The 26,470-nt window shown below is 42.4% G+C and overlaps 1 pseudogene; it reads right to left on the bottom strand.

Moving 5' to 3' along the window:
- Nucleotides 1-15,017: 15,017 nt before the first annotated feature.
- LOC117877900 lies at nucleotides 15,018-17,952 on the bottom strand (annotated as a pseudogene).
- Nucleotides 17,953-26,470: the final 8,518 nt, after the last annotated feature.

Genomic DNA, 26,470 nt, shown 5'->3' with positions numbered 1-26,470 from the left:
AATGCTTTAATTGTAAATAGGAGAACAGGTTAATTCATAGCAATGTTTACAGGTTACATACAAGAAAATCATAAGTGCAGATTGTTTACATAATTACCAGCTATTACTGAATACTTCATTTTGATAAATTTTTGAATAAGAGTAGACTGTCTGAAGATAACCGTACTATAGCAGAGTGGCCCAGGATAGAGATATAAGGGAATTTAATAACTGCCACTCATATTGCTGAAATAATGTACTCATTCACCTTACTTCCATGGTGAACCTTGCTTATCTATAGACTTCACCTCTCATAAAGAGGGATGCCATGAGTCAGAGTGGTAAATCTTGACTGGCAGACTCAGTGCAATGAGGGTTGCAATCACTTATCTGCTCTAACTTTGGGAGTGCAGATATTATGTTCAGAGATACTCAGCTCCCCATGGACATAGGGCCTTATAAAAAAGCCACACTGAAATCAATGGAAAAAAAGTGCAGTGCATGTCAATGGGCTCTGGTTCAGGCATGTACTCACAATGGCTCTAGCCTTATGGCCAAAGAAACCTTCTATACTATTACTAGTAGCAAGGAAAGTATAAGTGCACAAACAGATTAGTAAAGACCCATCCTTTGACAGCATGGTATATTCTTTTGTCACCAATGATACAAAGATTTTTCAGAAGAAATAAGTGGAGCTAAGTTTAAATGAATGGAAAAGGGGCTTAAATCAGAAAAAAATGTACATTCTTGTTCATTTGCATTTAATGGTAGACATTTTATTCAATAGCGAATACAAGAGAGTTCTATGTAAGTGGTGCATACATGTTGTAATGAATCCCTTGTAGAATCTAACCCCAACCAATGTAAGTTAACTAAATATGTACCAGAGAGACTTCCTACCATCCCATATTTTATAGATTAGCCATTATCAATAGTTGGAATGATACAGAAGCTTGCAATTTCCTCATTTTATGTATAGCAGGAAAGTTAATACAGAAAAATAAACTTGCTTTATTTCCAAATGTAACCACCCTAAACAACTATTACATCAGACCCGCCACACACAGCACATTTCCCTAAAACTTCTACAACAGAAATCAGCCTGCTCAAATCCACATATCTGGTGGGCTTCCTATGCTTGTCAATATTTCGTGTCCCAGAGTACAAGACTATCCTATTACTTACAAGCCAAATACCTATATTCCTGCCACAGCTAGGATGTTGCCAACAAATGCTTTCAATCTGAACAAAAATGCAGTGGTAGGATTGTAAATGTTGCACAAGAAGAAATAAAATAAAAACTTAGGCCTGGTCTACACTAGCCTGTTATTTCGGAATTAGCCGAGTTATTTCAAAAAAAAAAAAAAAAAAAAAAGATTCCGTCCACATGACAAAACATTTTTTTTTAATTTAAAGGGCTCTTTAATTTGATTTCTGTACTCCGCCTCGGCAAGTGGAGTAGTGCTTAAATCGAGATCGCAATCCCAGGTTAAAGGTATTGTGAATGCAATTTGACGTTATTGGCCTCCGGGAGCTGTCCCAGGATGCTCCCTTGTGACCTCTCTGGTCAACACAATCAACTCCAATGCACTAGCCAGGTGGGCAGGAAAAGCCCTGGGAACTTTTGAATTTCATTTCTTGTTTGGTCACCAGCAGCACAGGTGACCATCAGGACAGTCCACCATCACAGGCAACCATGCAGAGTCGACCATCACAGGAGATCATGCAGTCCCAGATTCGCAGACGAGCTCCAGCATGGTCCAAGCGGGAGGTAATGGATCTCATCGCATGCTGGGGAGACGAGTCTATTATGGCAGAACTACATTCCAAAAAAAGGAACGCAAATAACTATGCTAAAGTCTCCAGGACCATGACGGAAAGAGGCTACTCCAGGGACACAGACCAGTGTCGTACAAAAATCAAGGAGCTCAGGCACACATACCAAAAAGCCAGGGAGGCAAACGGGCGCTCTGGGTCACAGCCCCATACATTCCGCTTTTACCATGAGCTCCATGCAATTATGGGGGGTGATGCCACCACTATCCCACCACTGTCCGTGGACACCTGCAAGGGGAGAGTTGCACGGAGCGAGGAGGAGGAGGAGGAGGACAGTGCACACGCGGCAAGTGGGGAATCAGTTTTCCTCCCTAGCCAGGAACTAATCTTAACGCTGGATCCAACAGCCTCCCCTCACTCCCAAGGCGGGCTCCTGTTCCATGACCTTGGAGAAGGTACTTCTGGTGAGTGAGAGCCTGATCGGAGCCACACGGTGTGGGGCGGAGGGGGGTGGGGAACCCAGCCGTGCTTAGAGTAAATGGCTCAGTTCATCCCTGCTCTGAGCCTGATTGGAGCCACATGGTGGCTGGGGGAGGGGGAAGGTTGTTGTGTGCAGAGCCCGTAGGCCCTCCTTTTATATGGCAAACCCACCAGGCATTGCTTGCTGTGGGAAAGGGGGCCCAGCAGTTTGAAAGCATTGAAATGAAGTTAGAAGAAGCAGAACCCTGCATGCCCCTAGGGGCTGCCTGCAAGATGAATTCTGTTGCCCGGCCGTGTGTGATGGCTTACTCATACCAAAGTGCCCCCTTTGTTCTCTCCAATGTATTTTTTAAAATACTACCCTCCCTTTTTCTCCTCCCGCAGGTGCATATGTTTCAATGCGGCCCCTATCTACTCCATCCCAGAGGCTGGTCCAGATTAGAAGGCGAAAAAACAAACTTGGGACGACGCCTTCGCCGAGCTCATGCAGTCGTCCCGCACTGATAGGGCCCAGCTGAATGCGTGGAGGCAAACAATTGCGGAGTCCCGTAAAGCATTACAGGAACACAAAAAGAGGAGGGAGGCGCATGATGAGAGCAGGCAGGATGGTCAAGCTCATGGGAGAGCAAACTGACATGCTCCGATGTATGGTTGATCTAATGTGGGAAAGGCAGCAAGACCACAGACTTCCGCTGCAGCCCCTGTATAATCAAACTCCCTCCTCCCCAAGTTCCATAGCCTCCTCACCCAGATGCCCAAGAACATGAGGGGGAGGCTACAGGGACCCACACACTCAACAGAGGATTGCCCAAGCACCAGAAAGCTGGCATATGCAAACTTTTGATTTGCTTTCTGGACTTTCCTTCCCTCCTCCACCACCACACCCCTAAGCCAACCCTCCCCACCCCCAGTCTACCTTCTAATTTCTCTCAATGTGTTGTGCATCAAATAATAAAGAACAGTTTTTAAACAATTTTGACTTTATTTCCTTTCATATATATATATATATATATATATATATATAGGGTGCGGGTATCTTCAAGAGAAGCAAACAACTGTCACACCATAGCCTGGCCTGTCATGAAACTGGCTTTCAAAGCTTCTCTGATGCGCAGCGTGCCCTGCTGCACTCTTCTAATCGCCCAGTTGTCTGACTGTGCAAGATTGGCAGCCAGGAGAGTTGCCTCAACCTCCCACCCCACCATAAAAGTCTCCTCCTTACTCTCACAGATATTGTGGAGCACACAACAAGCAGCAATTGCAATTGGAATATTGGTTGTGCTGAGATCTAACCGAGTCAGTAAACTGCACCAGCGCCCTTTCAAACGTCCAAAAGTACATTCCACCACCATTCTGCACTTGCTCAGCCTATAGTTGAACTGCTCCTTACTACTGTCCAGTGTGCCTGTGTACGGCTTCATGAGCCATGGCATTAAGGGGTAGGCTGGGTCCTCGAGGATAACTATAGGCATTTCAACATCCCCAACAGTAATTTTCTGGTCTGGGAAGTAAGTCCCTTGCTGCAGCTGTTCAAACAGACCAGAGTTCCTGAAGATGCGAGCGTCATGCACCTTTCCCGGACAGCTCACGTTGATGTCGGTGAAACGTCCCTTGTGATCCACCAGTGCTTGCAGTACCATGGAAAAGTACCCCTTGCGGTTTATGCACTGGCTGTCACGGTGTGCCAGGGCCAAGATGGGGATATGTGTTCCGTCTATCACCCCGCCGCAGTTAGGGAACCCCAGCGCATTGAAGCCATCCACAGTGGTCTGCACATTTCCCAAAGTCACTACCCTTGATAGCAGCTGGTCAATGATTGTGTTGGCTACTTACAGCACAGCAGCCCCTACAGTAGATTTGCTCACTCCAAACTGATTCCCGACTGACCGGTAGCTGTCAGACGTTGCAAGCTTCCACGGTGCTATGGCCACTCGCTTCTCAATGGTGAGGTCTGGTCTCATTTTGGTGTCTTTGTGCTTCAGGGCAGGGGACAGCAAGTCACAAAGTTCCATGAAAGAGACCCTACTCATATAAAAGTTTCGCAGCCACTGGGAATCATCCCAGACCTGCAACACTATGCAAACCCACCAGTCTGTGCTTGTTTCTCGGGCCCCAAATCGGCGTTCCACAGCATGAACCTGGCCCAATGCCACCATGATCTCCCAATGACCACACGCCATGCATCTAGGAATGTCTGTGTCCATGTCCTCATCAGTATAGTAATCACACTGTTGTCGCTTCCTCGCCCGGTTTTGCAGGTACTGAACATACTGCTGGATAATGCACGCGGTATTTACAATGGTCAAAACTGCAGCAGAGATCTGAGCAGGCTCCACGTTTGCCACGCAATGGTGCCTGCACGGGTAATCCTTGCAAAAGAGCACAAAATGAACTGTTCGGTTCAAGATGTCCAATAAAAGGCGGTAAATGGTTGTCTTCTGTAGCTTCCACAGGAGCCCAGGACCGATAACATGGAAAAAGCGGTGAGAGCAGAGTTTGTGGCGGAAACTGTGCGGCTCTGTTGACAATGGCCGAGAAACGGCGGGGAATTGTTGCCTTCTGTAGCTTCCATGGGAGCTCAGGACAGACAACATGGAAAAAGCGGTGGAAGCTGTGTGGCTCTGTTCATGGTGGCCAAGGACATTCGAAGTGGATTCAACATACCAGGAGACAGGTGGTGCACTGTGCTGCACCGTCTGCTGGCAGTATGGCATCTGCTGTAGCTTTCACACAGAAAGGAGCGAGTGACGGCACACACCCAGAAAAACCCACGAGAATGTTTTTGCCCCATCATGCACTGGGAGCTTAACCCACATTTCCAATGGGTGGCAGAGACCGCGGGAACTGTGGGATAGCTACCACAGTGCACTGCTCCGACATTCAATGCTAGCCTCAGTACTGTGGACGCACTCCACCAAATTCAGGCGCTTTAGTGGGGACACATAACATCGAATGTAAGAACTCGATTCTGGAAATTTAAATAAAATAACTTTGAATTAATTTCATCCTGTAGACGTACCCTTAGTCATATTAGATAGTCAACTCTCCACAGTCAAGTTAGAGTTAATGTATGCATTTTATATAAATACTGTACTTCAGGTACTGTCAATTGATTTTAATAAAATTCTTGCCCTCTTTTCAGAAGATAGAGATCTGTCCCTCACAAAGTTGCAATATATAAAGTGGGCCTGATTCACCAGTTACAACAATTTTACACCATTTAACTCCTTTGCTTTCTCTGTAGTTACAGGTGTAAAACTAGTGTAACAGTGGTGAAGCAGACCTAATATATAGTTTATTTTAGGCCCAGTTCTGCACTCCATTGCACCTTGTATAGTCATTATCACGTCAGCAAAGTGAAAAGAAATGAAAAACCCAACTCAGTCAGAAATAACCCACTTTGCCCTCAACTTTCCATAATTGTTCGTGACTACATCACAGGTGGTGGTGGTGGGGGGGGAGGGGATGTCAGAATTGTTCTGACTTTTTTCAAAATTATATGGACACATTTTTCTAATTGTCAAGACATTCTAAGCTACAGAAGATGCAAGGCAGTGAAGAATCAAACACATTTTATGTATTATGTGTACATACTTTTAGTTACCCGAGTAGTTCCACTGAGGTTAATGGGGCTGCTCACATGCTTAAAAGTTAGGCATGTGCTTAGATACTTTGCTGATTCAAGGCCCTTGTTACCCAGTACAGTATAGCTGCAGTATTGAAGTTTTTTTTCAATAAAAAGAAAACAGATTCCTCTGGGATTTGGACATGATAGGAACCAAGGAGTGTTCTTTCCTTTGTTTGGTAGTGAAAATAGTGCATATTTTCCCCAAAAGCCTTAGCTAAGAAACTAGCCTTAACTAACAGAGGGTCTTGTGGCACCTTTGAGACTAACAGAAGTATTGGGAGCATAAGCTTTCGTGGGTAAGAACCTCACTTCTTCAGATGCAAGACTTGCATCTGAAGAAGTGAGGTTCTTACCTACAAAAGCTTATGCTCCCAATACTTCTGTTAGTCTCAAAGATGCCACAGGACCCTCTGTTGCTTTTTACAGATTCAGACTAACACGACTACCCCTCTGATACTAGCCTTAACTAATCTATCGTGCCTTGATATATTTCAGTTCATATGGGATATCAGCTGCTAGAGACAGGTTCTCAATATGGGACTATACCATATATAATAAAAGCAACATGCTCCCTGTAAATTAAAGCATATGGACTGTGGCTTGACTGTCTGAATGATTAACGATTACAGTTATCAAAGACAACTAAACTATTAATATAACTTTTTTTTAGCCAAATTCCTAGCTAGTACACCTGAACAGATATATGTGGGGTATGAATACTACAGAGCAGCTCCAGGGAGGCTCCAGCCTAGTGGCTGGAGTAGCCTCTTTATCTCTTGGTGTGGCCCCTACTACAGGAAGGATTGGAAGATCCATATCATACTTCTCTATGCCTTTCTATGGTCTACCCTCACCCATCACCTGTAAAGAGGAGTCAGGGTTCTGTGCTGTGTAGGAGTTGCACATCCTTTGTGTGGGGTCCCAAAACAGCAACTCCACCTTCTCTGCAAAGCTAAGCCTTCCACTGCTTAAGAGGAAGGGGCAGGATTTATTCCATAGTGAATCAGAATTATAATACTTACTCATCTTTGTAAAAGTGCTTTGAGAGCTACTATATTGTACACAATATGCATCAACTCCTTTCTACATGTGGTAGAGAGAGTTTAAGTGGTTTGCCCAAGATCATACAGAGAATCAGATGCAGACCTTGACACTGAATCTAGATCTCCCCCCTTCCAGGCCTCAGAGATGACAGTTACAGCTAAGAACATAGATTCTGTACAGTATGTAAAATGGTTTATAAATGTATATTGTGTCATGATACAAACATTAATTATATATGTATAGCATAATACGTTTCTAAATAACTGATGTTTATCTAATGGAAGATGTTATATGTTAAATATACCTTAAATGTACATTAAGCTTCCCAAAGATACAACTGCAGCAGACTCAAAGAGACTCTGAATCAGGGGATGAGAACAGGAAGAGTAGATGCTGCACTCAGCTTGAGGAAGAGATTTCATCAAATAGACAATTTGAGCAATAATTGTGGGGATCCTCTTTAATCTCCTAGCTAGTTGCAGAAATGTAATATATATATGTGCCAGACATCTATATTAGGGTTACCATATTTCAGCAAGCAAAAAAGAGGACAGGAGGAGCCCCGCCCTAGCCCCGCCCCTTCCTGCCCTAGCCCTGCCCCTCCCACTTCCCGCCCCCCTCAGCACCCCCAACCCTCCCCCCGCTCCTTGTCCCCTGACTGACCCCTCCTGGGACCCTTGCCCCTAACTGCCCCCCCAGGACTCCACCCCCTACCTAAGCCTCCCTGCCTCTTGTCCCCTGACTGCCCCCTCCTGAGACCCTCCCCCCATCCTAACTGGCCCCCTAGGACCCTACCCCCTACCTGTCCCTTGACTGCCCCAACCCTTATCCACACCCCCAGACAGACCCCTGGGACTCCCATGCCCCAGCCAACCACTCCCCACCCCCTGACAGCCCCTCCCAGAACTCCTGACCCATCTAAACCCCTCTGCTCCCTGTCCCATTGACTGCTCCGATCCCTCTCCCCACTCCTGCCCCCTGACAGCCCCCCCACAACTCCCAACCCCCCCCCTCGCTCCTTGTCCCCTGACTGCCCGCTCCTGGGACCCCTGCTCCTAACTGCCCTCCAGAACCCCACCCCCTACCTAAGCCTCCCTATTCCTTGTCCCCTACCTGCCCCCTCCTGAGACCCCCCCACCCTAACTGCGCCCCCGGACCCTACCCCCTACCTGTACCGACTGCCCAAAACCTTATCCACACCCCTCCCAGGAAACCCCCCAAACTCCCGACCCCCCCCCCCAGCTCCCTGTCTCTTGACTGCCCACACCAGAACCTCCCTGCCCCTTCTCCGACCCCCTGGCCGCCTTACCCTGCCGCTCAGACCAGCGTGCCAGGGAGGAGGAGCAGGGGGAGAGCTCCAGACTGCCGGTGCGAACGGCTGCCTGGTGATCTGCGAATGCAGGGAGGGAGGGAGGGAGTGCTCTCAGCTGCAGGGGAGAGGAGGGGGAAGTGGAGGAGGGGTCTCTCTGGCTGTCTGAGCCCCATGTAAACGGCACCATCCGGCCGGCTGTCCTGTTAGCTGCGTGCGTTCTGCATGGGGGGCGGAGGGGAAGTCCGGACATTTACAAATTCCCCCCAGACGCTATTTTTAACTCTAAAAGCCGGACATGTCTGGGGGAATCCGGACGAATGGTAACCCTATCTATATTTGGCTGGAAGTTTGCTCAATGGTCCCAAAAGACAATGTGACATACAGGTTCAATACAGTACTTTGCTTTATGAAGAGAGGGATTGGGACCCAATATTTGAGTGAACTAATAGTCCAGTTAAGTGTTTCCTCCTAACTTCTCTCCTTTAATCTCTTTTTTAATGATTAATTTCAAGTCATAGTCAAGCAACACTATTAAAATATTTGATATCTATGCAATTAACTCCTCATTTCATTCTTTTGGTCACTGAAGCTGCTGACTTCTGCAGAACATGAAAGTTGGTATCTGTTTTTTTCAAAATGTCTTTCATAGGCAGTATTGATTAATGACATTGGTGATCAGATTAAGAAATTATGTAGAAATTATCCATTGCCGTGGGTGCAGTAGCAATGGATACCTGTTAGTGTTTCCATTTTACATATGTCATCCTATTTTAAGCATCTCCCCACTATTAGTGTTGGTGAATAGGATGCACCCTAGATTTCCCTCTGAGATGATTCATATTTTAATGGTCAACTTGTCAATGTGGAACTGCCCAGGGTAATTTCTGGCTCAGCGCACAAAACCAGCAATAATCTCCATCTGGTTTTGATGCTGGATTGGGTATCTGAGTGGATGAGGATTAGACTTTTGTTATGGTCACACCTTACCTCTTCTGATTTGAGGCCACAGATCATCTTTTCTCCACTCAGGGCAAGGGGTCTATCTGAAACCCAACCAATTCAATCAGTTCAGCTGATAACCACTGACTGAATATTAGAGTTCCCCTCTACCCATTATGATAGCCTTAAAACACTCCCTCACTTTGGACCCCCTTCACAAGAGACCAAGATATACAGAAGATCTGTAACAAGGGACCAGTTTTAAGATCTGTGTTCTGAGTTTGGCCAATTGTGGCATACATAATTAATGAAATCCCTTATCATAGCTTAGTTGGTAGCAAAGAGGTTTTTCTTGTTGATCAGCATCCACAAGGCCCTGAGAAGTGGAACTGTAGGGAAGAGGCAGCTTGATGAAGCCACATTCTCTCCAAATAAAGACAGAGTCAAATATTCCTTGCTGCAAGGATTCTTCCATCAATTTAGCTGGCAATATCAGATTTAGAATCAGGGGGATTAGGGGTTTTGGTAGAAGCATGTCAAAAGGCAACAAATAAGAGATCATCTCTTCTAGAGTTCCAGTCAGATTTGGCTAGAGAATGGAAACCAATTGTAGCAGAAGTCCAGAGAGTGAGAGAGCAAGCCTTGGAGACTAGAATGACAGATCTCTTATTTCTGTATTTAAGATTCGTATCTCTTAAAATGTAAGAACATGGAGGCAACAGAGCGTGATGGCAATGAGCTCTGCCCTGATCATTTTCTACACAAGTTTATTTGCTAGTCTGAGGCTGGCATTTCAAATCATAATACTCACTGTAGTGCCATAGAACGAAAAAGATAATAGACAGATGCACTAAATTTGACTTTCTGATAAGTCTGAATTAGTCTTGTTAAGAGTAATATAAGAGCATAACAAAACCTGGGGATATTTTTCTTTGAACTTTTTCTCCTCAGAACACCACATTCTACAGGCCATTATCCTCTGATCCCACTGAGGATTACCTAAAGAAACTACACCATCTGCTAAAAAAACTCCCTGACAAAGCACAGGAACAAATCTGTACAGACACATGCCTAGAACCCCGACCAGGGGTATTCTATTTGCTACCCAAGATCCATAAACCTGGAAATCCTGGACGCCCCATCATCTCAGGCATTGGCACCCTAACATCAGGCTTGTCTGGTTATGTGGACTCTCTCCTCAGACCCTACGCTACCAGCACTCCCAGCTATCTTTGAGACACCACTGACTTCCTGAGGAAACTACAATCCATCGGTAATCTTCCAGAAAACACCATCCTGGCCACTATGGACGTAGAAGCCCTCTACACCAATATTCCACACAAAGATGGACTACAAGCTATCAGGAAGAGTATCCCCGATAATGTCACAGCTAACCTGGTGGCTGAACTTTGTGACTTTGTCCTCACCCACAACTATTTCACATTTGGGGACAATATATACCTTCAAGTCAGCGACACTGCTATGGGTACCCGCATGGCCCCACAATATGCCAACATTTTTATGGCTGACTTAGAACAACGCTTCCTTAGCTCTCGTCCCCTAATGCCCCTACTCTACTTGCGCTACATTGATGACATCTTCATCATCTGGACCCATGGAAAAGAAGCCCTTGAGGAATTTCACCATGATTTCAATAATTTCCATCCCACCATCAACCTCAGCCTAGATCAATCCACACAAGCGGTCTATTTCCTGGACACTACTGTGCTAATAAGCGATGGTCACATAAATACCACCCTATACCGGAAACCTACTGACCGCTACACTTACCTACATGCCTCCAGCTTCCATCCAGGACACACCACACAATCCATTGTCTACAGCCAAGCTCTAAGATATAACCGCATTTGCTCCAATCCCTCAGATAGAAACAAGCACCTACAAGATCTTTATCAAGCATTCTTAAAACTACAATACCCACCTGCTGAAGTGAAAAAACAGATTGACAGAGCCAGACGAGTACCCAGAAGTCATCTCCTACAAGACAGGCCCAACAGAGAAAATAACAGAACACCACTAGCTGTCACCTTCAGCCCCCAACTAAAACCTCTCCAGCGCATCATCAGAGATCTACAACCTATCCTGAAAGATGATCCTTTACTCTCACAGATCTTGGGAGACAGACCTGTCCTCACTTACAAACAACCCCCCAACCTAAAGCAAATACTCACCAGCAACCACACATCACTGAACAAAACCACTGACCCAGGAACCTATCCTTGTAACAAAGCCCGATGCCAATTCTGTCCACATATCTATTCAAGTGACATCATCATAGGACCTAATCATATCAACCATACCATCAGGGGCTCGTTCACCTGCACATCTACCAATGTGATATATGCCATCATGTGCCAGCAATGCCCCTCTGCCACGTACATTGGCCAAACTGGACAGTCTCTACGCAAAAGAATTAATGGACACAAATCTGACATCAGGAATCATAATACTCAAAAACTAGTGGGAGAACACTTTAACCTGTCTGGTCATTCAATGTCAGACCTGCGGGTGGCTATCTTACAACAGAAAAACTTCAAAAACAGACTCCAACGAGAGACTGCTGAGCTGGAATTGATATGCAAACCAGACACAATCAACTCAGGATTGAATAAGGACTGGGAATGGCTGAGCCATTACAAACATTGAATCTATCTCCCCTTGTAAGTACTCTCATGCTTCTTATCAAACTGTCTGTACTGGGCTATCTTGATTACCACTTCAAAAGTTTTTTTTCTCTTACTTAATTGGCCTCTCAGAGTTGGTAAGACAACTCCCACCTGTTTATGCTCTCTGTATGTGTGTGTGTGTATATATATATATATATATCCTCAATATTTATTCCACTCTGTATGCATCTGAAGAAGTGGGCTGTAGTCCACGAAAGCTTATGCTCTAATAAATTTGTTAGTCTCTAAGGTGCCACAAGTACTCCTGTTCTTTCTCCTCAGAAAGATAGAGGAAAGACCAGATGACAGACTTCTGAGAGAGAAAACTAAAATAACAGCAAATACATTGTTCGTATAAGGAAACCTTTATCTTATTTTACCTCGCCTTTCTATAGAGACTTAGTTATTTTATTGAATGCACTTTCCAGTTTGCTTGTTGAAACAAGCAGAAATCAGAGATTCAGGTAACCATCCAAACTTTCACATGCTTTGCTGATGGACTGGGAATGGTCCACAAGGGGTATTACTTTACCAGTATCACTGGTAAGTATTGGTAAATATCAGTAAGATAAGACAGTATTGCTGTCTAGAGAAGATTGATTTTTGGATTGTTGCTGGAACCCAATAAATGCCTCATGAACCTATAAATACAATTTCAAACATGCTGTGATAAAGTAAATAGACTTCATAATTACCATGCAAGTTTAACTGTGAAATCTCATTAGAATACTATTTTGTTCCATTAAGTAAACTGAGCACAGTGGAATCACCATGAGACTTTGTGGCAAATCACAAGTCTGAATGATCATTTGCATGCTGAGTATTTATTTGTGTTAAGCCATTGGAAATGGGCTAAAACTAAGTTTACATGGGTGTGCCATATTATGGCTATTTCATTATGTGGACACACTGGACTGAGTCAGCTGGAATTCCTCCTGGGGCTCTCTCTGCAGCATGACTCCTCCATACCTGGGTGATTTGTATCTTAAAACCCACTAATAATCTAACCCAGAAAATTGAGGATTAACAAATTTACATTACAATGTATTTTTAAATGTTGCTACGCTATTGGATATTCTAATGTTGCATTTCCACTAAGTATAGGCAAATGAAAAAAAAGACATTACTGCCTTCTTAAATTTAGAAATTAAGCATACAAGCAGGCAGTACAGAAGTTATAGTTGAATGCAACAATATTAAATTACTGTAGAAGTTGTATCTAATACTTTTAAAAGTACTTTTTCAATCTTAACTATTTTATTCAGGTTTACCAACAGAGTAACAAGCATGTAGCTGTGTGATCTCTGCCTGGGAAAGTAGAGACTCAGTGCTGTAATAAGCCACCAAATATTGAAAAATTTGGATGGCCAACGTTGCTCTTCAAGCTCTACAAAGAATACAAACTGAATTACATTATTTTCCGTAGTAATATTTGTAGAATCTTAAAAGAGCAACTATTCCCAAAAGTAATTTGGTCTCTGTTTTTAATATTAGATACACAACATGTTTAGACCATTCAAATATATTTATAAGCTTTACCTATGGAGCCTCCATAATTATACTAGTCAGCATTTTTATAGACATTTGCATTTTCAGAGCTCTTACACACACTAGTTACCTATATAAGCTACCTCTCATGGGAGTTGCTAAGTATTATCATCTCCGTATTAGAAATGGGAAAAAGTAGGCAGAACTGTTAGGCAACTTGCAGCAGGCTACAAAGGGAATAGGGTTAGAGCCAGGTTTAGAGTTTAAGAATTCCTGGTGCTCAGCCTGAGTCTAAACTGCCTGCCTACTTCTCACTTATCAACTTATCGGATCAGCTCTGTGAGCCATAAACATCCGCTTGTAAACTGATGGCATTTATATACAATTCCCTAAGTATGTTTTTCTATAAATGCCTGATACCTTTATAATACTACTATTCTAGGACCAATTATATTACAGTTTCTAAAGTTAAAGTGTTTGAATATTCTTATAAGGAGCATCTCAATTTAACTTCTGTATGTTTACATTATTTAATTTTATTATTCTCAAGGTCATTAATGAATTACAATTATAAATCACATAAGGCAAGGCAGTTATGACTCACTGACCCCTATAGAGTAAAGAAGTTTTATTCAGTATTCTTCTTCTTGGTAGTCCATCGAATCCGATGATGGCAAATCTGTGCAGATCATCAGTTGTTGGTCTTATGGTGTGCCCTCTGGTGACTGTACAAGCCAATTCTAGAGGTGCACATTTTGCTGCAGATGGTGCATGGGAAGTTTGCGGTCAGTGGATTGTGCGCTGCTGATGCTCTGTGACGTTGTTTGCGTGTCTCTTGTAGACGCCGGCAGCGGTCCTCCTCAAGGGTGATGCAGGTATTTCTGACTGTTGCATGCCACTGTGTTCTGTCGCTGGCAGCGTCCTCAAGGTCCCTAGGTTTGATACTGCTGTACTGCAGATTGGCTTTGATTGTGTCCTTGTAATGTTTCCGTGGACGACCTATATGCCGGATGCCCTGGGAGAGCTCACCATACAGAAGCTGGTGGGGGATTCTGTTGGCATCCATGCAGCTGACATGACCGGTCCAACGTAGCTGTGACTTCATGATGATCATTTCGATGCTTGTCATCTGGGCTCTCTTGAGGACCTCGAGATTGGGCACTTTGTCTTGCCAGCGGATCTTCATAATGTTGCGGAGGCAGTGCATGTGAAATGCTTCGAGCTGCTTGATGTGACGCCTATATAGTGTCCATGTTTCGCACCCGTACAAAAGAGATGAAAGAACAACAGCTCTGTACACATGCAGTTTTGTTGACATCCGGATATTGTGGTGATTTAAAACTTTGACACGCAGACAGCCAAGTGCCTGGCTTGCTTTGGATATTCGTGTATTGATCTCATTATCCAGTGATCCGTCACTGGATAGGACACTACCCAGATATTTACAATTCTCCACTACTTTCAGCTGAGTGCCGTTGATGGAGGTACTCAGGACAGAAGCATTTGATCCAGGTGCTGGTTGATGGAGAACTTCTGTCTTTCCGAGGCTGATAGTTAGTCCAAAAAGTTGCGAGACCTCAGCAAACTTGTTGACAATGTGCTGAAGATCATTTTCAGTGTGAGCCATGAGGGCACAGTCGTCAGCAAAGAGTGCCTCAAGAAAGAGTTTCTGCACTGTCTTAGTCTTTGCATTCAGGCGACGGAGGTCAAAAAGTGAACCATCGTGCCGGTATTTCAAGTATATACCTCGGTCCAGATCTTTCAGTGCATGGTTAAGGACACATGCAAAGAACAGGTTAAATAGGACAGGAGCAAGAACACATCCTTGTTTCACGCCGTTGGTGATGTTAAAGGGGGCTGATGTGGCTCCATCAGACTATACTTCGCCTGTCATGCTGTCATGAAAAAGATGTATAATCTGGACAAATTTTCTTGGGCAGCCAAGTCGTGTTAAAATGGTCCAAAGGGCTTCCCTGTTGACGGTATCAAATGCCTTTGTCAGATCTATGAAGACAGCATACATGTGCATGTTCTGTTCAATGCACTTCTCTTGTATTTGTCTGACAGCAAACACCATGTCAACTGTGCTCCGGCCAGGTCGAAAACCACATTGACTTTCAGGTAGATTTGCCTCGGAAATACTGGCTATTAGGCGGTTCAAGATGATGCGGGTGATGATCTTCACTCCAACAGAGAGGAGGGATATGCCTCTATAGTTTCCACATTCTGCTTTGCTGCCTTTGTTCTTCAAAAGAAAGACAATAGTAGCATTGCGAAGGTCCTGTGGTATGTTTTCATCCTCCCAGATGTTGATGATCACACTGTGGAACGCTGCTAGTGCTGCTGGACCTGCTGCTTTATATCTCTCTGCTGGTATCCCATCTTTTCCAGGAGCTTTCCCTGAACTCATCTGGCTAACAGCTTTCTTAATCTCATCTATAGTGGGCGGAAAGTCAAGATCTGTCAGAGCAAGTTGTTGTGGAATTTCATTAAGGACATTATTATTCACGGTTGATGGTCTATTGAGAAGGTTGCTAAAGTGTTCTTGCCATCTTTTGTTGATGCCTTCTTTATCTTTAATCAGCATTGTGCTGTCTAATGAGAGCAATGGGGTGGTCTTTGGTTTAGAAGGTCTGTAGACAGTCTTAATAGCACTAAAGAATATCTTTAAGTTGTGGGTCTCAGCATAGTGCTCAATTTCTTTGGCTTTGCTCTCCCACCAGTTGTCTTGTATCTGACAGAGGTCTTTCTGTGTTTTGCTCTGAAGGTACTTGAAATGCTCCCGTTTAGAGACTGAGGAGGGGTCATTCTGCCATTTGATAAAGGCTTTTCTCTTTAGTTCCAATGCTGAGCATATTTTTTCTTGGTTCTCATCAAACCAATCCTGATGTGTTCTTTTCTTTGGTCCAAGAGATGTTATTGCTGTGTCAGTTACTATCCGCTTGAAGTGGTCCCACTTTTCGGTTACAGTACCGATCAGTTGTCCGTGGGATGTCAGTTTGTCATCAAGACTCTTCTGGAATTTGTTGAAACATTGAGCATCCTTCAGTTTGGCTATATTGAAAGCAGGTCGCACATGCTTAGGGCGTTTGTGCCGAGAAGGAACGAGGTAGAGTTGAAGAGACGTCCTGACTAATCTGTGATCTGTCCAGCACTCTGCACCTCGCATTACGCTGGTAATCAGTACGTCTCGGATGTCTCGCCTTCTAACAATGGCATAATCTATCAGATGTCACTGTTTGGACCTAGGGTGCATCCACATCATTTTGTATTTGTCCGCTTGTCAGAACACAATGTTGGTAATGGTCAGGTCATTTTCAGAACAAAGACTCAAAAGAAGTAGTCCATTACTGTTCATTTTGCCTACACCATGTGGCCCGATTACTCCTTTCCAGTTCTCGCTGTCAGCCCTGACTCGGGCATTGAAATCTCCAAGTAGGAGTAGTTTATCTGCTACAGGTGTGGCCTTGATCAGTTTGTCGAGATCTTCATAGAATTGTTCCTTTGAGTTGTCAGAGCATGTTAGAGTGGGTGCATATGCACTGATGATGGTGACGTGATATTTGGCATTTAGTGGGAAGCGTAGCTTCAGCAATCTTTCATTGATACCCACTGGAAGGTCTGGGAGTTGATGCATCAATAAGGTTTTTATTGCCAGACCAACTCCGTGTTTTCTGTCCTCTGTCTCAGTCTTACCCTTCCAGAAGAAGGTGTAACCACCTCCTGGTTTACTCAAGAAACATTCCCCAGGCAATCTTGTTTCACTTAATGCCGCTATATCGATGTTATAACGGACTAGTTCTCGAGCAATGAGGGCTGTCCTTCTCTCAGGTCTTGCAATAGCTTCTCGATCCAGGAGGGTCCGAACATTCCATACACCAATGGTAAGTTTTCTCAAATATTTCTTTTGGTTTCGGCCACAGATTGGGTTGAACTGCCAGCCGCGGCTTGCTGGCCAGTTGTCGTAGGGCAGGCAATTTTTAGGCCACCTTTTCTAGGCCCCTACCTTACTAGGGTGAGCAGTGCTGTCCTGAAGAGGGCTGCTCAGACGCCTGGGATGCTGCTGGGCAACTCTGCTGCCCCAAGTACAGAGCTGGACAACCACCTTCCACAGGCTGCCTGTGTGCAGGATTGGGACTACGACTCCCAGTAGTAACCTCCACCTGTCGCTTTGCCCCTCCCCCATCACCGCAGGACTTGCGTAGGATGATGATGATGATGATGATGATGATGATGATGTTTGATGATTTGCACAGGACCTGTGCGTGAAAGCTTTTGAGTGGTAGAGCTGTTGCACGGGAGCAATCTCACTCTCTCGACCTTAGAAGCCAGACACCAATGGTACGAAAAATCGTCACGACTGGTAACTTCTTTGGTTGCAGTGGATGGCCTTGACGTCTTTCGTGCCTTGTCAAGTCCTTCACTTTCCACAAAGCATTGCAGAACCACCTTCTTGGCCGTTGGATCTTAGTGATCTCTTTCGCTCAATCCACCGGAGCTGACGTCGCATGCAGGGTAGGCATATCCCTAATTCACTGAAGGTTTGAGTCCCATCAGTTACACTCACCTGGTTTGGCCGGCCTGTTGAAGCCGTTGCCCGGGGTGTGGCCGCTGCGCATGCTGCAGCTACTTGGAGCCACAGGTGAGAGCTGAGTGACAGGTGGGGACCAAAGTGGACGGACTACCCCCAAAGGGTACGACAAGTCCCCCCATCAGAGGTACTACCCCTCCTTGACCTCCCCACACACCCCATTCAGTATTATAGTTGACTTAAATTAGATGACTTAAAATATCAACAGAATTGCCTCCAGGATTTAACCAACCATTTTGAGAGGAGATCCTTTCAAACCATCTTAAAAACTTAAACTATGCATCAGTTAGGTTGATTTAAAACTAGGGCTGTCAAGCGATAAAAAAAATTAATCGCAATTAGTTGCAATGTTAAATAATAGGATACATTTATTTAAATATTTTTGGATGTTTTCTACATTTTCAAATATATTGATTTCAATTACAACACAGAATACAAAGTGTCAGTTTATATTTATTTTTATTACAAATATTTGCACTGTAAAAAACAAAAGAAATAGTATTTTTCAATTCACCTCATACAAGTACTATAGTGCAATCTCTTTATCATGAAAGTTGAACTTATAAATGTAGAATTGTGTACAAAAAATAACTGCATTGAAAAATAAAACAATGTAAAGAACTTTAGAACCTACAAATCCACTCAGTCCTACTTCAGCCAATTGCTCAGACAAACAAGTTTGGTTACAATTTGCAGGAGATAATGCTGCCCACGTCTTGTTTACAGTGTCAACTCAAAGTGAGAGCAGGCGTTCACATGGCACTGTTGTAGCCAGCATCATAAGATATTTACGTGCCAGATGCGCTAAAGATTCTTATATCCCTTCATGCTTCAACCACCATTCCAGAAGACATGCGTCCATGCTGACAGGTTCTGCTTGATAACAATCCAAAGCAGAGCAGACCGACATATGTTCATTTTCATCATCTGAGTCAGATGCCACCAGCAGAAGGTTGATTTTCTTTTTTGGTGGTTTGGGTTCTGCAGTTTCTGCATCAGAGTGTTGCTCTTTTAAGACAGCTGAAAGCATGCTCCACACCTCGTCCCTCTCAGATTTTGGAAGGCATTCCAGAGTCTTAAGCCTTGTGTCGAGTGCTGTATCTATCCTTAGAAATCTCACCTTGGTACCTCCTTTGCGTTTTGTCAAATCTGCTGTGAAAGTGTTCTTAAAATGAACATGTGCTGGGTCATTATCCGAGACTGCTATAACATGAAATCTGGGTAAAACAGAACAGGAGACATACAATTCTCCCCCAAGGAGTTCAATCACAAATTTAATTAAGGATTTTTTTTTTTTAAATGAGCATCATCAGCATGGAAGTATATCTTCTGGAATGGTGGCCGAAGCATGCAGGGGCATATGAATGTTTAGCATATCTGGCATGTAGATTCCTTGCAATGCCGGCTACAAAAGTGCCATGCGAATGCCTCTTCTCACTTTCAGGTGACGTAAATAAGAAGCAGTCAGCAGTATCTCCCGTAAAATGTAAACAAACTTGTTTGTCTTAGCAATTGGCTGCACAAGAAGTAGGACTGTGGACTTCTAGGCTCTAAAGTTTTACATTGTTTTGTTGTTGAGTGCAGTTATGTAACAAAAAAAAATCTACATTTGTAAGTTACACTTTCACAACAAAGATTGCACAACACTTCTTGTATTAGGAGAATTGAAAAATACTATCTTTTTTATTTATCATTTTTACAGTGCAAATATTTATATTATTTTTATTACAAAGTGAGCACTGTACACTTTATTCTGCATTGCAATAGAAATCAATATTTTTTGAAAGTGTACAAAAATCCAAAATATTTAATAAATTTCAATTGGTATTCTATTGTTTAACAGTGCGATTAATCGCAGTTATTTTTAATCACCATTAATTTTTTTTTAGTTAATTGCATGAGTTAGCTACAATAAATCGACAGCCCTATTTACAACATTTATGCATCCACTGGTATAATATCACAACATAGAATACTATGCTTTATAGCCTCATCCTGTACCAGGCAAAAAAAATGAGGTTTTATCGTTGACTGCAAGGGGAAGGGAAATTCAGGCAGAACTGTGAAAAATATGGATCTGAAGGTTAGAAGCTCTGCATATGAAAATGTATGCACTACTTCACTGCTAAATGAAACAGAGCAATTTAAGTTAAGGGTATATATTTCAATATTTATCCCAGATAACAATGGGAATAGAAAACTCTCTTTTTGGAATAAAAATCTAGAATTGCTTGTATTAGCCCATAACATTATTATCCCTGAGTCTCTTCAATGGGAAGAAGGGAGCAGATAAGGGTTTTAAGTGAAGTAGGGAGGAAACTAGATTAAACTATACCCTTTGCAGGGCTAATTTTGTTATTGGGATCATTTTTCTGAGGCTCTCAGATACTAAAGTGATGAACATGTTTTATATAAGATTAATATTAGATTAGGCAGACAGAAAATGAGACTACATCCTGCTGGTCTTGATTTAGAGCTTGTGTCTCCAAATGTGTTTATATTTGATTTGAGAAAATTACACTGGCTTTATCTTCAACATTGCCACGGTCAGTGCTTGCGTTTCCAGCACTATTCTCATCTTTGGCACTGCATTCCTTTCCCATTGTCACCAGGATTTGTAATTTCGTAAAATGTCAGTTGGAAAGTGCTTTCCTGAAGCCATTTTCAAAACAAACAAAAAATGCCACTTGTTGTAAAAAGCAAATGTTTTCGCCGGATCTGGAGAATCTTTCACAGTCCCCTTATTGTTACAAGAAGGAACTATATAGTGACTGTGATAAGGCTATGATTAAAGTATTATGTAATGAAGTGAAATTACCAGCAGGCTGTGACCCAAAGAATTCACTGGAGGGATCTCTCAGTTTTTGCCACTAAATCATGTTTATTCCTTTTATCCCCTTGAAAATACCAAAAAACATTGTTCCCCCTCAAGATAATCCCATTCAAAATATCATTGAAACCAGATACTGTGAAAAGCATATTCCCTTGATCGTTATTACATAAATGCTACACTAAAATCTTTCCTTATAGTTTTACACTGATAAAATAGTGCCTTTCCTGAGGACAACATGAAGCCTAAATGGGAGTAATTAATTAATGAAGTTGGATTTAAAAATTATTTCAGGGGATTTGGACAGAAATGGGGCTCGATTTTCATTGGATTTGTGCCAGTTTATAGACAAAGTTCTGTTAATTTGAACATGTACTAAATTAATGCCCAAAGACCAGAGTAAGAACAGTATAATAAAAACTGCATAAATACAATATTCCCTATCATAGTATCACAATTAAGATTTATATACCCTCTTCAGGACTGTGATTATGATCTGAGTTTCATATAAAGATGGAGGATGGGGAAGGGAAGAGACACTGGAATGTTAACTTTACTTATTGAATTCCTAACCTAAAAAAGTATTTTATAGCAATAATGGAGAATACTGACAAATCAACGATTAGTAAGATTCTGCCTTTATATTTATCCTAAATGGCTCAGGAACTGTAAAAGGGATTTCATCCTTAGAATGCAGGATTTAAATCCAGCTCCTAGTGGTAGTGAACATAAATGGTTTATTAACTCATGAAATGAATTGGTGGTCGTATGCCTCTGATGGGCCTCTCTCTTGTGTAGCTAGAAAGGATTTCATTAACTTCTGAATCTTTCATGAATGATATATTAACTAAAATAATTTGGGCTTTCATTTGGCTTATGACTAATATAATAATTTCAACTAACCGTTCTAACAGGTGAGACATTTACATTGTTCAAGTGTCTACCTCTTATGTATTCTGTATTGCTCTGCTATACTTTGGATGCAATACCTAAAAACCCATCAGAAGTATGGGGCCTAATTACTGAACTATGCATCAAAGAGACTCGGGGTATTTATTATAGGCCAGGATTTTCTCTTTCCACTATTTTGAAGGCTTTCCAATATAACCAGTCATAGCACAGTTTGCCTCTGAGGCTAGGGCTACATCATAAATAAAGGGAGTAATGATTTCCCAGCTCATGTGTTCATATTCAAGAGGATAAATAGCAGCGTAGTTGCAGTAGCAAAGGTAGTGCTAGTGGAGGCATAGCTGAGCCGTGTTTCCACTGCTGCTACTAGTGTTACTGCAGCGACTCTGCTATTTATAATTGCTCTAACTCAATGAGAGCTAGAGTGGGAATGTGTACATGAGCAGGGGAATCTCACCCCTAGTTTGCAGGGTAGACAGAGCCTAATACACTGCAGCTGGGAGGTGGCATTTCCAGAGCAGGTAGATTGCGTGAGCAGAGCTAGTGAGAGTCTGTACACTAAAAATAGCAGTGTGGGCATTGCTGCAGGGAGGAGAGCTCAGGCTTGTTGCCTTAAGTATGATCCTGCCTCCTTCCTGGTCCAAGCTCAAGAGGCTACCCACCCTGTGCTGCAAGAGCTACCCTGATATTTTTAGCATGTTAGACTCATCCTAGTGGGCTCTGCTCGCATTATCTACCTGTGTGGGAATCACACCTCCCAACTGCAGCGTAGACATACCCCAAACACCCAGGATGCATGGTTTATAATAGGTATTCACATCCATTCAGATAGTCATCCATGATTTAGATATATAGGGCTCAATCCTTGGCCCCATCATAGTTCCTGTATATAGCTGACTAGCTAAAAAGCCAGCTAGCAACTCCAGTCATAACCCCAATAAGCTTCCTACTCAGCCCCTGACATGGGGAACATACCAGATATGAGAACAAGTTTGGACAGAGCACATTGTTCTCTAGCAGTCCCTGGTTAGTGAATGGTCTATTGGGGGTCTGTTGCAGCTGGGGGGCAATTCAGAGCATATGTCAGGGCTGCTATAAGCTACAGTAAAGACTGAATCAGCCCTTATCCACCCCCAGGAGGCTGTACACCAGCAACTTTGTAGAGTCGTACCTTATCGATACATTTGCACTCACTCACTCACTCCACACACAAAATGAGATATTTTTGAAGATTTGGCCCCATATATCATATTAGGGAAGTCAGATTATTGCATCCCATGGAATTTTGATAACTGCACATATGCTATGCCAATTCAATATGCTCATTACTTTAAGATTTCTCTCCCCCCAGCCCACATTTTACTGTATTTCTGATTCCAGTACATTCTTATTATCTCATAAGAATATAAGAACGGCCATACTGGGTCAGACCAAACGTCCATCGAGCCCAGTATCCTCTCTTCCAACAGTGGCCAATGCCAGGTGCTTCGGAGGCAACGAACAGAACAGGTAATCATCAAGTGATCCATTCCCTGTCGGTCATTCCCAGCTCCTGGCAAACAGAGGCTAGGGACACCATCCTTGCCCATCCTGGCTAATAGCCATTGATGGACCTATCCTCCAAAAAAGAACTAGATACGTTGATGAACCCTGTTATAGTCTTGATCTCACTTGCTTTTTCCATATACTAGATGTTATTTTCTGAGAGAGAGTATATATATATATATAGAGAGAGAGAGAGAGACACACACACACACACACACACACTCACTCTCTCTCTCTCTCTCTCGGAAAATAACATCTAAAAATATATATTAAAATATTTTTTTGTCTTGGTCAAAATGAAAAAGGAATGCAGATCTACTTTAGGTATCTCGGTAATATTTCAGTTTCAGATGTCAACAACAGCTTTGATGTAGCAGACAGAATTTTAGCTCCTGCTGATGCTAGCACTAAGTCATCACAGCTGTCTTCATTTAGGCTCTTAGCAACCATGCAATAGAGGCTCACAAATGTACCTCCCACAGCTAGCTTATCAAAGCACTTAGTCAGATGCAGCATGTACTCCTATAGATCAGCCTCCTATGGTTTGCTGTGGTTTGAATTTTTTATGTAGTGGGAAGTGAAGATTTTTGCATGGAGCTGACATGTTTTGATCAGCTGTCTAGTCAACAGCTCTGCAAGAGAAAGACATTTTCTACAATTGTTTCTCATACTATTTAAGCAGCTACCCTCCCCCCACCCCCATGTGCATAAGGGTATGCCCTGCCAACTCCCCCATGTTTTATGGAAGACATACACATATTCAGTATTTTATCTAGTCACCCTCCAGAGTGCTACAAACAGGCACATATGAGTGTTTTCTGGAAGATACATGGGATAAATATACCCACCCTCCATATCTCATCCTGGGTATGGTCATAAAGAAATAATGCTAATTATTTCCCTGGGCTCCTGATCTGTCAGAACCCAAATGCTCCATGACAAACATCTGAAATCACTTTTGCCAAATTATCTTAGTCCTGTTGACTCCTTCACAAGGCATCAGCATTCTTCATACAGTACTGCATTGAACCCTGATAACTCATGCCTTTTTAAACATAAATCATGCAGCGTTTCCTCTTTCCCTGCAACTGCTGCTGTGAATTGTCAGGAGAATGGGAAGGAACATCCCTTCCCCAGTTTCACTCTGTCAGTGTATAGCTCATTAGACCTAAGAATATGTAGTAGGAACTCTTCATTTATGCATTCAAAGAGGCAGTAGATTTTTGAATAAAGAAAATTATTCTAGAGAAAGGTACAGTGGAACATGTGTGTGTGTGTGTGTGTGTGTGTGCACACACGTGATGTGTTATGATGATGGGTGCAAAACTAACACATCTTCATATTACTTCATAGTACTTAATTGACCCTAAATCTTCTTGTTCTTATTCTAGGACCAAGATCATATTATGCTTAACTGAGTATTAATAAAGCTCTCAAAGCTGGGTTTGTAGTCTCCAAAGGGCCCATGATTACTATGTTATATGCTCTCAATATGCTTTTTTAATCATTTGAGATTAATTTTCATACTGGGAGGATGTCCTTCAATCTAAAATTCATATTAAACACGGTACTTTGCCAAGTGAAAAGAATGAATGTTGGGTTTTTGACAATCACCTAGGTTAGTAAATATCCCTGAAGATAGTATAGTAATAATTAATTTGATTAATTAGATTATTTAAAAAATAATTAATATGTTTGAAAATGAATGGCTCAGATGAGAAATACTAAACAAACTTAAATAGGAACCGCTATAATATCATCTCATTTCTCCCAAATATTAATTGATATGATCTCATTAAAAGTGATTCTTTTTGCCAATAGATTCAAATTCTGTTCCTGCATATGAAGAGGCTGGATACCTTCTGTCAAATTTTCATTTTGCCTGTTCTTTCTGTATTTCAGCTGAAGATGGTTAGAGGAAATGTTCAAAAGGAAGAAATGCAGAACATAAAAGACAAAACAAGAAACTGAGCAATGTTTATAATTAATAATTGATACTGAAATGTAGAATTGTTGTGGTTTTGGGTTTTTTTGTTTTGTTTTGTTTTTGGTGGAGGATGGGTTGTTCCTGAAGATTATGCATGTTTGGAAAAAAACTCATTGCTTTTGTTTCGGTTTGTTGATCTTAAGAATTCAAAGAACAATTTAGCATCTTTTTAACTGGATTTCTAATTGTAATTACCTCTTTAATAGATTTATAGTGAAGTAAGTGAATGCTTACAAATATTTCAAAACAAAATTTCAACTTCCACACACTCAATTTCCCAAAACATTCATCTTGTGGGGGCTAATGCAGCCTGCCCAAATGCAGACATTTGTTTCAAAGTTTGAAAAATATTGTGAGTGGGTAGGCTAAAAATGATATTTACAGCTGTTATATGGAACAAGGGTTCTCAACCTTTTCTATACTGTGGCCCCATTTTACAAGCAGAAGAAAGCAGGACTCCAATCCCATTTAGTCATAAAGAAATGGAGGGTAGTTGTCACTCCCAGGATGAGAGCCTGTGAATTATATAAAGTCGTCAGCTACCGCTAAAAGGTAACCTGCTTTTTAAAATGCTGTTGTATGCATTTTAAGAAGCACAGCTGGTATTTGGTAAATAGAAGTATATGTTAGCTTAATCTCACTTTATGACTCACAGGAAACCATTCAGGAAAAAAATCATCTCTCGTACAATTCTAATGATTTCTATTGTATTACCCCTGAAATAAAGTTCAGCGTTTGAAACACACGGGTAGCTGAGCAGCTCTTTTAACCAATGGACCTCAGCTTCATGCTAGTTTGAGAAGGTCATTCTAGAATTTTCCCTCTTCTTCCCATCACATCACTGATGATATTTTTACAAGTTTCCTAAGTCCCCGTAGACTTATACCTTATGGGGCAGAACAAGTAAATGTAATTTATCAGAGGATATGGCAGTGAGTTAATGTGTGCACTTCCCTACTTAAAGTGATTTATCAGTAGATTTGGAGCCTTTAAAGAACTAGAAATTTATCTGTTTCTCTCCTCACCATGTCAGATATCATTTACTTGAAGTACTAAATACAGTAGTGGCTGGTGTCCCAAATAAGTGGTGAAGCTGCATGTGGCAAACTTTTCGAAGTAAAAAGCTGTGATTCAGAGGTCAAGAGTGTCACTGGGAAGCTTTTTGTTGAGGGATAATGAATGTTGGTGGGGAGGTGAGAAGAAAAACGAGTGCCCTCATGCTTTATCCAGTCTCTCTGCCTTTCTGAATGAAAAAACTGGGACACTTTGGGATCA

Source organism: Trachemys scripta, chromosome 5, assembly GCF_013100865.1.
Source record: "Trachemys scripta elegans isolate TJP31775 chromosome 5, CAS_Tse_1.0, whole genome shotgun sequence".
In the NCBI taxonomy this organism is placed as follows: domain Eukaryota; kingdom Metazoa; phylum Chordata; order Testudines; family Emydidae; genus Trachemys; species Trachemys scripta.
The sequence above is the reverse complement of the archived record's forward strand: the minus strand, read 5'-3'. Positions and strand labels throughout refer to the sequence as shown.